The following is a 16,591-nucleotide window of genomic DNA, read 5'->3' as shown; positions in this document are numbered from 1 at the left end:
CGACCCACGAGAGTCTTGTTTAAGACGGTGCCTCTAACAATGTAGCACGGGAGAGTCAGCCTGGATTATGTGTTCAGGTATTTATTCTTTCATGGGCTCCAGTCACTGGCGTGAAGTCTGAACTCCCGATCTCTGACTGGGCGGTTAGAGTTCTAAGCACTGAGCCAGGGCTAGACTGGACTCAGATGGTAGCTCAAAGGTAGGGGAGTCTAAAACTAAAGGGCATAGGTTTAAGGTGAGAGGAGAGAGATACAAAAGGGTCCAGAGGGGCAATGTGTTCACACAGAGGGTAATGAGTGTCTGGAACAAACTGGCAGAGGTAGTAGTAGAGGCGGGTACAATTTTGTCTTTTAAAAAGCGTTTAGACAGTTACATGGATAAGATGGGTAGAGACGGATATGGGCCAAACACAGGCAATTCAGACTAGCTTAGGGGTTAAAAAAAGGAACAGCATGGACAAGTTGTGCCAAAGGGCCGGTTTCCATGCTGTAAACCTCTATGACTCTAAGGAGTAAAGTAAGGGGCTGAGGACACAGCCTTGTGGGGTACCGTTGTTGAGGATAATCGTGGAGGAGGTGTGGTTGCCAATCCTCACTGGGGTTAGGAAGTCTAGAATCCAGTCATAGAGGAAGGAGCCGAGCCCCAGGCCATGGAGTTTGGAGATGACGTTTGTGGGAATAATGGTGTTGAAGGCTGAGCTGTAGTCGATAAATAGGAGTCTGACATAGGTGTCTTTTTTATCTAGGTGTTCCAGGGTTGAGTATAGGGCCAGGGAGGTGGCATCTGCTGTGGGCCTGTTGTGGTGATAGGCGAATTATAGTGGATCCAGGCAATGTGGGAGGCTGGAATTGATTCGTGCCATGCCTAACCTTTTGAAGCACTTCATAATGATGGATATCAGAGCCACCAGGTGATAATCTTTAAGGCACGCTGCCCAGTTTTTCTTTGGCACAGGGATAATGGTCGTCTTCTTGAATCTGGTGGGGACCTTAGATTGGTGTAGAGAGGTTAAAGATGTCTGCGAAAACCCCCAACAGCTGGTCTGCGTAGGATCTGAGTGCTCATCCAAGTACCCCATCCGGGTCACTTGGATGGGGTGACCTTGAATACAGGTTCGGCCTACGCTTCCGGGGTGGAGGGCGTGTCCTCACTGACCTCTTGCTCAAAACGGGCATAGAATGCATTGAGCTCATCAGACAGGGGTGCGTTGTAGCCGGTGATTTTACATGACTTCATCTTGTAGCCTGTTATGTCTTGCAGATCTTGCCATAGTCGATGTGAGTCCGTGTGGAACTCTAGCTTGGCCCGGTGCTCTCTTGCAACAGTTGATCTCTGAGTTATCGCTGGAGACAAAGGGCTGAACATATGTCTTTATTCTCAAACCGTCCTAACCTTCCAGAAAATACAGTGACACCCAGCCAGTGGTGTAACCGGAAACCAGTCACATTGCTCATCCAGGCCAAATGAGCTACTCACAAACAACTTCATAATGCTTCGTTCAAATGTCATGTTGCCACATTGCCGAATCCCCTATCAGTGCCATCAGGACTAACTCAAAGTAAACAACTTCCCATATTTGGTCAATACAGGAAGTGTCAGGTCACAGGTCACAGGGCTGACCACAGCAACAGCAACTTTATGACTTGCATCTGTTTTTAACAACAAGTAGACCAAAAATCCCAGCATGTTTAACTGTCATTACAATTGCTCTTTGAAACCTAAATTGCTGCTAATGCTATTAAAATCATTATTGTAGTTGCTCCTTCTCCGTCCACACAGGGCGGCACGATGGTACAGTGGTTAGCTCTGCTGCCTGACAGCACCAGGGACCCGGGTTCGATTCCCGACTTGGGTCACTGTCTGTGCAGAGTTTCCACATTCTCCCTGTGTCTGCGTGGGTTTCCTCCGGGTGCTCTGGTTTCCTCCCACAGTCCGAAAGACATGCTGGTTAGATGCATTGGCCATGCTAAATTCTTCCTCACTGTAACCGAACAGGCGAATGTGATGACTGGGGGATTTTCACAGTAACCTCATTGCAGTGTGAATGTAAGCCTACTTGTGACACTAATAAATAAATTCTGACTCTCTCCCGGTCTCTCTCCACAGATCTGTTGAGTATCTCTGACATTTTCTGCTTTTTATTTCAGATTTCCATTAGCCACCCTATTTTGCTTTTGTAAAAATAAATCAGATTGCCCCTTTGAAGACCTGTCAATTTCTTACTTTGTCCCTGTTATAATTAGACAATTGGAAATTGGGCGATTGGGGATTTTTCTCAATGATCATTAACCCTCTAACCTGATCAGTGGAACATGGTTATAATTAGGCTTCACAAAAGCATGCCGCACACAGTACTAACCCAGATTTCTGTCAGCACTCAGTCTCCTCAGCCTGATTGACAATAAGTTGTTGGAAATTCAAACTCTTGTTCTGATTTTACTCAAGCTCAAAGCTGTAGGCCTCCAGAGCTGGTGTTTATGTTCCTGGGATATGGGGGTCAGGAACATGCAGAGAAGAAACAAAGATTCACAAGGCCAGGATTGCTCTCTCAGCCAATCGCTTTGCAATACATTGTGGATACTAAGTGAGTGGGCACAGTAAGAAGTCTCACAACAACACATGCCATGTTTGTGAGCTAACTTTCATTCACCTGATGAAGGAGCAGCGCTATGAAAGCTCGTGATTCTAAATAAACCTGTTGGGCTTTAACCTGGTGTTTGTGAGACTTCTTACTGTGCCCACCCCAGTCCAACGCCGGCATCTCCACATCATAAGCGAGTGGGGGAATTCAGCTTTGCTGCAATGCCCTCTGTCGTTGGATAGCTGGCTAATGGAGGAGATGGGACCCAGCCATAGAACCATAGAAAATTACAGCTCAGAAACAGGCCTTTTGGCCCTTCTTGTCTGTGCCGAACCATTTTATGCCTAGTCCCACTGACCTGCACTTGGACCATATCCCTCCACACCCCTCTCATCCATGAACCCGTCCAAGCTTTTCTTAAATGTTCAAAGCATTTTCCACTTTATCCAGCAACTCATTCCACACTCCCACCACTCTCTGCGTGAAGAAGCCCCCCCTAATATTCCCTTTAAACTTTTCTCCTTTCACCCTTAACCCATGCCCTCTGGTTTTTTTCTCCCCTAGCCTCAGCGGAAAAAGCCTGCTTGCATTCACTCTATCTATACCCATCAAAATCTTATACACCTCTATCAAATCTCCCCTCAATCTACTACGCTCCAGGGAATAAAGTCCCAACCTATTCAATCTCTCTCTGTAACTCAGCTTCTCAAGTCCCGGCAACATCCTTGTGAACCTTCTCTGCACTCTTTCAACCTTATTTACATCCTTCCTGTAACTAGGTGACCAAAACTGTACTCAATACTCCAAATTCGGCCTCACCAATACCTTATATAACCTTACCATAACACTCCAACTTTTTTACTCGATACTCCGATTTATAAAGGCCAATGTACCAAAGGCACTCTTTACAACCCTATCCACCTGTGACGTCACTTTTAGGGAATTCTGTACCTGTATTCCCAGATCCCTCTGTTCAACTGCACTCTTCAGAGTCCTACCATTTACCCTGTACGTTCTACTTTGGTTTGTCCTTCCAATGTGCAATATCTCACACCTGTCTGCGTTAAATTCCATTTGCCATTTTTCAGCCCATTTTTCTAGTTGGTCCAAATCCCTCTGCAAGCTTTGAAAACCTTCCTCACTGTCCACTACACCTCCAATCTTTGTATCATCAGCAAACTTGCTGATCCAATTTACCACATTATCATCCAGATCATTGATATAGATGACAAACAGCAATGGACCCAACACCGATCCCTGCGGCACACCACTAGTCACAGGCCTCCACTCAGAGAAGCAATCCTCCACAACCACTCTCTGGCTTCTTCCATTGAGCCAGTGTCTAATCCAATTTACTACCTCCCCATGTATACCTACCAACTGAACCTTCCTGACTAACCTCCCATGAGGGACCTTGTCAAAGGCCTTGCTGAAATCCAGGGAGACAACATCCACTGCCTTCCCTTCATCCACTTTCCTGGCAACCTCCTCGAAAAACTCTAATAGATTGGTCAAACATGACCTACCACGCACAAAGCCATGTTGACTCTCCCTAATAAGTCCCTGTCTATCCAAATATTTGTAGATCCTATCCCTCATCACACCTTCCAATAACTTGCCCACCACCGACGTCAAACTTACTGGCCTATAATTTCCTGGATTTCTTTTGGAACCTTTTTTAAACAACGGAACCACATGAGCCACCCTCCAATCATCCGGCACCTCCCCCGTGAATACTGACATTTTAAATATGTCTGCCAGGGCCCCTGCAAGTTCAACACTAGCTTCCCTCAAGGTCCGTGGGAATACCCTGTCCGGTCCTGGGGATTTTTCCACTCTGATTTGCCTCAAGACAGCAAGCACCTCCTCCCCTTTAATCTGTAAAGGTTCCATGACCTCCCTACCTGTTTGCCCTATTTCCGTAGACTCCATGCCCGTTTCCTCAGTAAATACGGATGCAAAAAATCCATTTAGTATCTCCCCCATCTCTTTTGGTTCCATACACAGTCTAGAACTCTGGTCTTCTAGAGGACCAATTTTATCCCTCACTATCCTTTTGCTCCTAACATACCTATAGAAGCTCTTTGGATTTTCCTTCACTCTGTCTGCCAAAGCAACCTCATGTCTTCTTTTAGCCCTCCTGATTTCCCTCTTAAGTAGCTTCTTGCACTTTTTATACTCCTCGAGCATCTGATCTGTTCTTTGCTGCCTGTACATTTCATACAACTCTCTCTTCCTCTTAATCAGTGTTACAGTCTCCCTCGAGAACCAAGGTTCCTTATTCCTATTTACTTTGCCTTTAATCCTGACAGGCACATACAAACTCTGCACTCTCAAAATTTCTCCTTTGAAGGCCTCCCACTTTTCATTTACATCCTTACCAGAGAACAGCCTGTGCCAATCCACACTTCCCAGATCCCTTCTCATTTCATCAAATTTGGCCTTTTTCCAGTTCAGAACTTCAACCCGAGGACCAGATCTATCCTTATCCATGATCAGGTTGAAACTAATGGCATTATGATCACTGGATCCAAAGTTGAGCACATTCTGTGCTGGTTTCTGGGTCTGATCCAGCAAGATCCCCAGCTCCAAATTGGGTTGTCAACCCTCCAGGATTTGCCTGGAATCTCCAGGAATTGCAGATCAATCTCCATGACCCTGCTGTGCAACCCTGGAGAAAAATCATCTGAACTTTAAAACTAAAAGATTTATTGAAATTTTCTTCCAACATTTCGCTTTGCCAGATATAGAAATATTGGAATTTGCGGAAAACATTTTGTTCGTCTGAAAGTAAAGCATCATCCAATTGAGTAATGTGTCTTTGTGCTGTCCATTTGGTGTAGGAAGGTAATGCACTACAAGGATGGGTGTGTCGTAGAGTCATAGAGTCATCGAGATATACAACATGGAAACAGGCCCTTCGGCCCAACTCGTCCATATCGACCAGGTTTCCTAAACTGAACTAGTTCCATTTACCTGCGTTTGGCCCATATCCCTGTAAACCTTTCCCATCCATGTACCTGTCCAAATGTCTGTTAACTGTTGTAACTGTACCCGCCTCTACCACCTCCTCTGGCAGCTCATTCCATATACGCACCACCCTCTATGTGAAAAAGTTGCCCCTCAGGTCCCTTTTAAATCTTTCACCTCTCACCTTTAACCTACGCCCTCTAGTTTTGGGCTCCTTCACCCTGGGGAAAGACCTTGGCTATTTACCTTATCTGTGCCCCTCATGACTTTATAAACTTTTATAAGGTCACCCCTCATCCTCCTATGCTCCAGGGTAAAAAGTCCCAGCCTATCCAGCCTCTCTTTATAATTCAAACCTTCCAGCACCGGCAACGTCCTTGTAAATCCTTTTTGCACCCTTTCCATTTTAATAACTCCTATAGCAGGGTGACCAGAATTGTACACAGTATCCCAAATGTGACCTCACCAATGTCTTGTACAGTTGTAACATAACATCCCAACTCCTGGACTCAGTGCTCTGACCAATGAAAGCAAGAGTGCCAAACACCTTCTTCACCGCCCTGTCCACCTGCGACGCCACTTTCAAGGAACTATATACCTGCACCCCTTGGTCTCTCTGTTCGACAACACTTCCTAGGGCCCTACCATTAACTGTGTAAGTCCTGCCCTGGTTTGTCTAACCAAAATGCAACAACTTGCATTTATCTGAATTAAATGAATTAAATTAATTAAATTAAATTTAATTTAATTTAATTTAATTTAATTAATTAAATCGGTAGGCCGACTAATGGTTGGAAAAATCATGTGATGAAACCTCCAGGAATCACAGTTGGTACTCCTAGCTCCTCATTCCCCTAATTTACATGGAAGCATAGCACAGATTAACGGGCCATTCTATTTAGCAATTTTATGCTGTTTATTTTTTATGGTCCACAGCAACTTCTTCCCATTCATCACTGTGTAACTCTATTGACATAATCTTCCTTTCTTTTCTACCTCAGCATAAATCCCCCCTCAAATGCATCTATACCACTCATTTCAATCTCTCTCTGTAGCAGTGAGTTCCACATTCTCACCACTCTCTGGGTAAAGAAGTTTCTTTCTGAATTCCCTTATTAGATTTCTTGGGAACATAGGAACATAGGAATTAGGAGGAGAAGTAGGCAAATTCAGCCCTTCAAACCTGCTCCGCCATTCAATCAGATCATGGCTGATCTCTCCCTGGTCTCAAATCCACTTCCCCACCTGTTCCCCATATCTCCTCATCCCTTTCTTCATTAGAAATATATCTATCTCCTTCTTGAAACCATTTAATGATTCAGACTGCACCGCACTATGGGGCAGCAAGTTCCACAAATTCACCACCCTCTGCGAGAAGTCATTCCTCCTCATCTCAGTTTTAAATCTAATGCCTTTCAACCTATACCTGTGACCTCTTGTTTGAGATTCCCCCAGAAGAGGAAACATTTGGTCTACATTTACTTTATCAATCCCTTTTAAAATTTTATATACCCCGAACAGATCCCCTCTCATCCTTCTAAACTCCAGTGAGTATAAGCCCAAACTATTTAATCTCTCCTCAATCATCAACCCTTTCATCCCCAGAATCAATCTGGTGAACTTCCTCTGAACTGCCTCCAATGCCGCCACATCCTTCCTCAAATAAGGAGTCCAAAACTGGACACAATACTCCAAATGTGATCTCAGCAACACCCTACACAATTGCAACAACATTTCTCTACTTTTATACTCCAGTCCCTTTGCAATAAATGCCAACATCCCATTTGCCTTTTTAAGTGCGTGCTGCACCTGCATACCAATTTTCTGCTGGGGACTATCATTTTGACAGCGTCTAATTATACTCTTCCTCACAAGAGGAAACACTCTGTTTCCATCCTATCAAAATTTCTCATCTTTTTAACGACCTCTGATTAAGTCACCCCTAGAATCATGCATGCAGAAGAGGCTCTTCACCCCACCGAGACTGCACCAACAGGTGAGAAATACCTTAACTGCCACCTAATCCCATTTACCAGCACTTGGCCCATAGCCTTGAATGTTATGATGTGCCAAGTGTTCATCCAGATACTTTTTGAAGGATGTAAGACAACCCGTCTCTGCCATGCTACCAGGCAGCGCATTCCACACCATCACCACCCTCTGGGTAAAAATACTTTTCCCCCACATCCCCCCTAAACCTCCTGCCCCTCACCTTGACCTATGAACCCTTGTGACTGACCCTTCAGTACCCAAGATCCAGCCTGTTAATCCTGTACAGATAGGTGTAGAAACTTGCTGATATCATTGACATATTGAGACATATAGGATTCCCAGGAGGCTTGATAGGGCAGATGCTCAGAGATTGCTTCCCTTATGGGAGAGCCTAGTGGGAATAATCTCTGTGTAAGGAGTCGACCACTGAAGACCAGAGATGAGGAGGAATTTCTTCTCTCAGTGGGTGGTGAATCTGTGGAATCCTTTACTGCAGAGGGTTGTAGAGGTTGAATTGTCAAGGCTGAGATAGTCAGAGTTTTAATCGGAAAGAGAATCAAGGATTATGGAGTAAAACAGGAAAGTGGAGTTGAGGATTATCTTATCAGATCAGCCATGAACTCATTGAAAGGTGGAATAGACTTGATGGGCCGAATAGCCCACTTCTACTCCTGCATCTTACGGTGTTATTTTCGTTTACAAACAGTTTTCCTCTTCAGCTGTTTGTCGAATTCTCCCCCTTCCAGTCACGTTAGGTACTGGGTCATTGCTGACATTCCAGTCAGGTTTAGTGTTCATGTTACTGAGTGACTGATCCACCTTGATCTACCTGATCCAGTAGACTCAGAGAATTTCAGAGTTTTAAATTCAGAGAATTTAAATTCCAAAGCCACCGCGCCATTGTGCAAATTTGAATTCAATTTAAAATAACGGCGGGCATGAGAAAGCTGAAGGGGCCATGAGATTGTTGGATTTTTGCAAAAACCCACTGGATCTCAAACACCCTTAAGGGGAAGGAAACCTCCTGTCTTTACCTGGGCCTGGTCTTGAGGTCCATATAATTAGATTTGATTGAAACAAGCAATCTATTCGAGGTGTGGTACACACTGGGAGCCCCTGAGAATGAATTAGTAGGATTAAGTTTAAATTTTAAGTTTATTTATTAGTGTCACATGGAGGTTTACATTAACACTGCAATGAAGTTCCTGTGAAAATCCCCTAGTTGCCACACTCCTAACCAGCACATCTTTTTGACTGTGGGAGGAAACCCATGCAGACGTGAGGAGAACATGCAGACTCCACACAGACAGTGACCTTAACTGGGAATTGAACCCGGGTCCCTGGCGCTGTGAGGCAGCATTGCTAATCATTGTGCCACTGTGCCGCCCCTAATTCAGTGCCTATTGGATGGAAAAGGGAAAGGGGGCAGAGGGAAAATATCTAAATGATTAAACCCAGACAGTAATGGGTCTCACCTGAAGGACGCCTGTGAATAAAATATGTTTCATCTCAATTATTTCATCTTTTCTCTTTGTAATTGGCCCTCGCTTTGTCAAACCTCAACCACTGACTGTCCCCACTGTTTTATGACTCCATCCTCACCCGTTAATTCTGTCTCTCCCTCCACAGATGCTGCCAGACCTGACAGGTGTTTTCAGCATTTCCCTGTTTTCTCCGTGTCCTCCAACTTGATTGAAAAATGATTGTTTCAGCCTGTTAGAGTCATAGAGGTTTACAGCATGGAAACAGGCCCTTTGGCCCAAATTGTCCATGCCGCCCTTTTTTTTAAACCCCTAAGCTAATCCCAATTGCCCGCATTTGGCCCATTTCCCTCTATACCCATCTTATCCATGAAACTGTCTAGGACATAGAACATAGAACATAGAACAGTACAGCACAGAACAGGCCCTTCGGCCCACGATGTTGTGCCGACCTTCATCTGAAACCAAGATCAAGCTATCCCACTCCCTACCATCCTGGTGTGCTCCATGTGCCTATCCAATAACCGCTTAAATGTTCCTAAAGTGTCTGACTCCACTATCACTGCAGGCAGTCCATTCCACACCCCAACCACTCTCTGCGTGAAGAACCTACCTCTGATATCCTTCCTATATCTCCCACCATGAACCCTATAGTTATGCCCCCTCGTAATAGCTCCATCCACCCGAGGAAATAGTCTTTGAACGTTCACTCGATCTATCCCCTTCATCATTTTATAAACCTCTATTAAGTCTCCCCTCAATCTCCTCAGCTCCAGAGAGAACAGCCCCAGCTCCCTCAACCTTTCCTCATAAGACCGACACTCCAAACCAGGCAGCATCCTGGTAAATCTCCTCTGCACTCTTTCCAGCGCTTCCACATCCTTCTTATAGTGAGGTGACCAGAACTGCACGCAATATTCCAAATGCGGTCTCACCAAGGTCCTGTACAGTTGCAGCATAACCCCACGGCTCTTAAACTCCAACCCCCTGTTAATAAAAGCTAACACACTATATGCCTTCTTCACAGCTCTATCCACTTGAGTGACAACCTTTAGAGATCTGTGGATATGGACCCCAAGATCTCTCTGTTCCTCCACAGTCTTCAGAACCCTACCTTTGACCCTGTAATCCACATTTAAATTTGTCCTACCAAAATGAATCACCTCACATTTATCAGGGTTAAACTCCATTTGCCATTTTTCAGCCCAGCTTTGCATCCTATCTATGTCTCTTTGCAGCCTACAACACCCCTCCACCTCATCCACTACTCCACCAATCTTGGTGTCATCAGCAAATTTACTGATCCACCCTTCAGCCCCCTCCTCTAAGTCATTAATAAAAATCACAAAGAGCAGAGGACCAAGCACCGATCCCTGCGGCACTCCGCTAGCAACCTGCCTCCAGTCCGAAAATTTTCCATCCACCACCACCCTCTGTCTTCGATCAGACAGCCAGTTACCTATCCAATCGGCCAACTTTCCCTCTATCCCACACCTCCTTACTTTCATCAAAAGCCGACCATGGGGGACCTTATCAAACGCTTTACTAAAATCCATGTATATGACATCAACCGCCCTACCTTCATCAACACACCTAGTTACCTCCTCAAAAAATTCTATCAAATTTGTGAGGCACGATTTGCCCTTCACAAATCCGTGCTGACTATCCCGGATTAATCCGCATCTTTCTAAATGGTCTAAATACATGTTGTTAAAGTGAATGTGTTCCATGGTAAACCTTGTCCTGTTTACATTTCCCTGCTCAGTTGGCTGCTGTCCCAGAAATGTTGGAAGGTAATAACTGACGTTTTTTTTTGGGCATGTCCTTCTGCCCATCCCCCTTCACCTCCTCCACCCCTGTTGAGGTACTTTGACGATAGACATGATTTCCTGGGAGACATAAAGGGGAATTGTGAGAATGCTGTCTGAAGGAAAGAGGACTAAGCAGAATACAGGCATTGTTAAATGGAACTCCACACAAGGCTGTCGAAACCTTGTCACTTTACCACAACTTGGCAACTTGGCTGGATTGACGATCTGCTATTTGAGTTATCAGGTTGCTTTAACATGCTTTAACATTTATCCATGCGGCAGGGCATAGTTTACAATTGGGGGAGAGGTAATTATGATGCAATCAGGCGGGAATTAGGAAGCATAGGATGGGAACAAAAATTGTCAGGGAAAGGCACTAATGAAAAGTGGAACTTTTTCAAGGAACAAATACTGCGTGTCCTTGATAGGTATGTCCCTGCCAGGTAGAGAGGAAATGGCCGAGTGAGGGAACCATGGTTCACAAAAGAGGTGGAATGTCTTGTCAAGAGGAAGAAGGAAGCATAGGTAAGGTTGAGAAAACAAGGTTCAGATGGCTCGATTGAGGGTTACAAGTTAGCAAGAAATGAGCTGAAAAAGGGGCTTAGGAGAGCTAGGAGGGGGCATGAGAAGTCCTTGGCGGGTCGGATCAAGGAAAACCCCAAGGCTTTTTACTCTTATGTGAGGAATAAAAGAATGACCAGGGTGAGGTTGGGGCCGGTCAAGGACGGCAGTGGGAATTTGTGCATGGAGTCAGAAGAGATAGGAGAGGTGATGAATGAATACTTTTCTTCGGTGTTCGCCAAGGAGAGGGGCCATGTTTTTGAGGAAGAGAAGGTGTCACAGGCTGATAGGCTGGAGGAAGTAGATGTTCGGAGGGAAGATGTACTAGCAATTTTGAATAAACTGAAAGTTGATAAGTCCCCTGGGCCTGATGAAATGTATCCTAGGAGTCTTTGGGAGGCAAGGGATGAGATAGCAGAGCCTTTGGCATTGATCTTTGCGTCCTCACTGTCCACGGGGGTGGTGCCAGAGGACTGGAGAGTGGCGAATGTGGTTCCTCTGTTTAAGAAAGGGAATAGAAATGACCCTGGTAATTATAGGCCGGTTAGTCTTACTTCGGTGGTCGGTAAGTTGATGGAAAAGGTCGTCAGGGATAGGATTTACGACCATTGAGAAAGATGCAGCTTAATCCGGGATAGTCAGCACGGATTTGTGAAGGGCAAGTCTTGCCTCACAAATTTGATAGAATTTTTTGAGGAGGTAACGAAGTGTGTAGATGAAGGTAGTGCAGTTGATGTCATATACATGGATTTTAGTAAGGCGTTTGATAAAGTCCCCCATGGTTGGCTTATGAAGAAAGTAAGGATGTGTGGGATAGAGGGAAGTTTGGCCGATTGGGTAGGTAACTGGCCATCTAACAGAAGACAGAGGGTGGTGGTGGATGGAAAATTTTCGGACTGGAAACCGGTTACCAATGGAGTGCCACAGGGATCAGTGCTTGGTCCTCTGCTATTTGTCATTTTTATTAATGACTTGGAGGAGGGGGCTGAAGGGTGGATCAGTAAATTTGCTGATGACACCAAGATTGGTGGAGTAGTGGATGAGGTGGAGGGCTGTTGTAGGCTGCAAAGAGATATAGATAGGATGCAGAGCTGGGCTGAAAAATGGCAAATGGAGTTTAACCCTGACAAATGCGAGGTGATTCATTTTGGTAGGACAAATTTAAATGTGGATTACAGGGTCAAAGGTCAGGTTCTGAAGAATGTGGAGGAACAGAGAGATCTTGGGGTTCATATCCATAGATCTCTGAAGGTTGCCACTCAAGTGGATAGAGCCGTGAAGAAGGCCTATAGTGTGTTGGCGTTCATTAACAGGGGGTTTGAGTTTAAGAGCCGTGGGGTTATGCTGCAACTGTACAGGACCTTGGTGAGACCACATTTGGAATATTGTGTGCAGTTCTGGTCACCTCACTATAAGAAGGATGTGGAGACACTGGAAAGAGTGCAAAGGAGATTTACCAGGATGCTGCCTGGTTTGGAGGGTAGGTCTTATGAGGAAAGGTTGAGGGAACTTGGGCTTTTCTCTTTGGAGCGGAGGAGGTTGAGAGGAGACTTGATGGAGGTTTATAAGATGATGAGGGGGATAGAACATAGAACATTACAGCGCAGAACAGGCCCTTCGGCCCACGATGTTGCATAGATAGAGTGAACGTTCAAAGACTATTTCCTCGGGTGAATGGAGTGGTAACTAGGGGGCATAACTATAGGGTTCATGGTGGGAGATATAGGAAGGATGTCCGAGGTAGATTTTTTACTCAGAGAGTGGTTGGGGTGTGGAATGGACTGCCTGCAGTGATAGTGGAGTCAGAAACTTTAGGAACATTTAAGAAGCTATTGGATAGGCACATGGAGTACTTTGGGATGATAGGGAGTGGGATAGCTTGATCTGGGTTTCAAACAAAGCTCGGCACAACAACGTGGGCCGAAGGGCCTGTTCTGTGCTGTACTGTTCTATGTTCTATGTTCTAACACGTAAATAACTGCCGAGCAAAACTGCAAAATAAAGAGGAAACCACTTGAATTCTTCCCAAAGTCACTGCAAGATGGTGTTTAATTAGATAGTGGCACTTCAATAAATACTTTCCAGGACTCATACTGGCTGATTGATTTGATTTATTATTGTCACATTGTAGGAGGAATTTTCTGGGGTGTCCCTCTGGGGGGGGGGGGGGGGGGGGGGGGGGGTCTTGTACTCAGCTGAACTCAACCAATACAGAGACCACGAAAGACAGCATGTAGTTAAAGAGTGAAAAGAAGTTTATTGCTAATGCATGCATCAGGAGAAAAGATAGTCAGCAAGCACTGGCTACCCTTTCTGATGTAACAGTACAAGTGTTAGCTTGATATACTCTTCTGAACACTTCGATTTCTCACCCAGCTTGTCACCCAAACTGGAGGGTCCAATTACAATATTACACATTATTACCTTAGCCAATAACTCTCTACTTGTCAGCATGATTCGGAGCTCATTAGTCCATTGCTCCTGAAAGTCCTTCCCTCCTTATTTGGAAACCTACCAACATAAATCCAGTAGATTCAAGGATTTGGTTATCACCTGCAAATTTTAATCTGTGTCGCAGTGTCCTTCAGAGGTTGTGAAGAAAGCTTTCTCTACTGCGGCGGCACAGTGGCACAGTGTTTAGCACTTCTGCCTCACAGCACCAGGGACCCGGGTTCAATTCCAGCCTCAGGTGATTGACTGTGTGGAGTTTGCATGTCCTCGCCATGTCTGCGTGGGTTTCCTCCAGGAGCTCCGGTCTCCCCAGAATCCAAAAATGTGCAGGTTAGGTGTATTGGCCATGATAAATTGCCACTTAGTGTCAGAGGGACTAGCAGGGTAAATATGTGGGGTTATGGGATAGGGCCTGGGTGGGATTGTTGTCGGTGCAGACCCAATGGGCTGAATGGCCCCCTCCTACCCCTCCTAGGGATTCTATGATTGCTATTGTGACAATACACAGAGAATATGAGGATCATGTTTCAAACAAACATTGAAAGATTTTGCCGATCTTAAAAAGCAAATCACCAAAATGTTTCCCACAGTTACTACTTCAGATGATGCTGTGTCCAATTAACTGGAATACTCAGTATTGAGGTGTCCATCCCACAGGAAATTAACCTCCTTTCATTTCACTGATAATTAGACAGATCAGTGAAGCACAGCGTCAGATCATTTTGGCCTCTTTGTTTTATCGCTTCCTGAAGACTTGATGCAGAAGGCTACTTTTCAAATGTTCTGTCAGTGCTGGACTTCTGCCTAAAAGAAAATCTCCTGAGACTCTGCCCCTGTCGCTGACTCAATCAGTGAATGCCACTGAGGTACAGTAAGAAGTTTAACAACACCAGGTTAAAGTCCAACAGGTTTATTTGGTAGGAAAAGCCACACAAGCTTTCGGAGCTCTAAGCCCCTTCTCAGTGGCTTTTGCTACCAAATAAACCTGTTGGACTTTAATCTAGTGTTGTTAAACTTCTTACTGTGTTTACCCCAGTCCAACCCCGGCATCTCCACATGCTGAGGTACAGAGCCAGAGAGAAAAAGATTGCATTGATGTAGTACCTTCAGCCTCTCCCAAAAGAGCTTCAGGTTCAATGAGGTCACTTTCAAACATAGCCGCTGTGGAAAGTGTGACAGACCATTAATGCACAGCAAAATCCCATGGGCAGCAATGTCATAAATGACAACCCCTGATAGATCTTTGAGCCAAAATGCTAATTTCTCCATAGATGCTATTTGATTAGTAAAGTGTTGTGCTTTCCGTGTTGCCTCAATAATTTCCCTATACTGTGTGGAATGCAAAGGTCCATGCAATACTCCATTCTCATTACTGTTCCCCAATAGCCTCCTGTGTAGTACCTTGCCAATGGTTTTCTGCAAGTCCATTATACATGACATCCTCTACATTTCCCTTCCACCTTATCTTTCATCCTCACCTGCACTCTTTCCCAGAGCTCTTCTGGCACAGAACAAAATTCACCTGACTGCAGATAGTGACTGGAATCCCTACAATTTCCCATCCACTAGAAAGTATATGGGACACTTGCTTTTACCAGCTGTGGTACAGAGTGTAAAAGCAAGGAGATAATGTTGGAGCTGTACAGAGCGTTGGTTAGGTCACAGATGGAGTACTGTGTGCAGGTCTGGTCACCTCACTATAGGAAGGATGTGATTGCATTAGATGGGGTACAGAGGAGGATCACCAGGATATCTGGGATGGAGCATTTGAGCTATAATGGGAGACTGGATAAGTTTGGATTGTTTTCTTTAGAGCAGAGAAGGCTGAGGGTGGATATGGTTGAGGTCTATAAGATTATGAGAGTAATGGACAGGGTGAGTGGGGAGCAGCTGTTGCCCTTGGTTGAGGGGTCAATCACGAGGAGGCATCGTTTTAGGGTAAGGGGCAAGAGATTCAGAGGGGATTTGAGAATAAAAAACTCACTCAGAAAGTGGTGAAAATCTGGAATGCGCTGCCTGGGAAGGTAATGGAGCCAAAACCTTACAACCTTTAAAACATATTTGGATGAGCACTTGAAACATCATAATATTCAAAGACATGGAACAAGTGCAGGAAAATGGGATTAGCGCGCTTTTAGTGGTAGTTATTGTCAGTGCAGATTTGATGGGCTGAAGGGCCTTTTCTGCACTGTGTGACTCTATGACTCTATATATGGATGATGCGGTGAATAAACAAGTGGTTGGGAAGGTTGGGAACAGGAGATAGGCCATTCAGTCCCTCGAATCTCCTCACCATTCAATTCTGATCTACACCTCGAACTAAAACATTCACGGCTTTTTAGATGAAAGAACTCTGGAGTTCAAAGAATCTTTGTGTGAAGAATTTTACAATGAAATCACCTCATTCTAGATTCCCCAGCAAAGGAAGTTCTTCCCCTTTATCTACCTATCAGAGCAGGAGGCTCCAAATCCTCCAAATCCAATGATAGGGAGTTCAGCACGACAATGCAAAAGACAAGATTGAAACACCTGTAGCTGCAAGTGCCAAGTGGATGACCTCCTCCTGAGATCTCCAATATTACAGGTGCCGGCCTCCAGCCAATTTGATTCACTTCAAAAGGTCCTTCAGCCCATCAAATCTGCACTGACAATAACTACCACTAAAAGCTGAAGACACTGGATGAAGCAAAGAGTAAGGACACTGACAATATTTGACAGCTAGCCAACAACTGCCCAGTTACATC

This window comes from Mustelus asterias, chromosome 20, assembly GCF_964213995.1.
Source record: "Mustelus asterias chromosome 20, sMusAst1.hap1.1, whole genome shotgun sequence".
Lineage (NCBI taxonomy): Eukaryota > Metazoa > Chordata > Chondrichthyes > Carcharhiniformes > Triakidae > Mustelus > Mustelus asterias.
Note: the sequence above shows the minus strand (reverse complement) of the source record.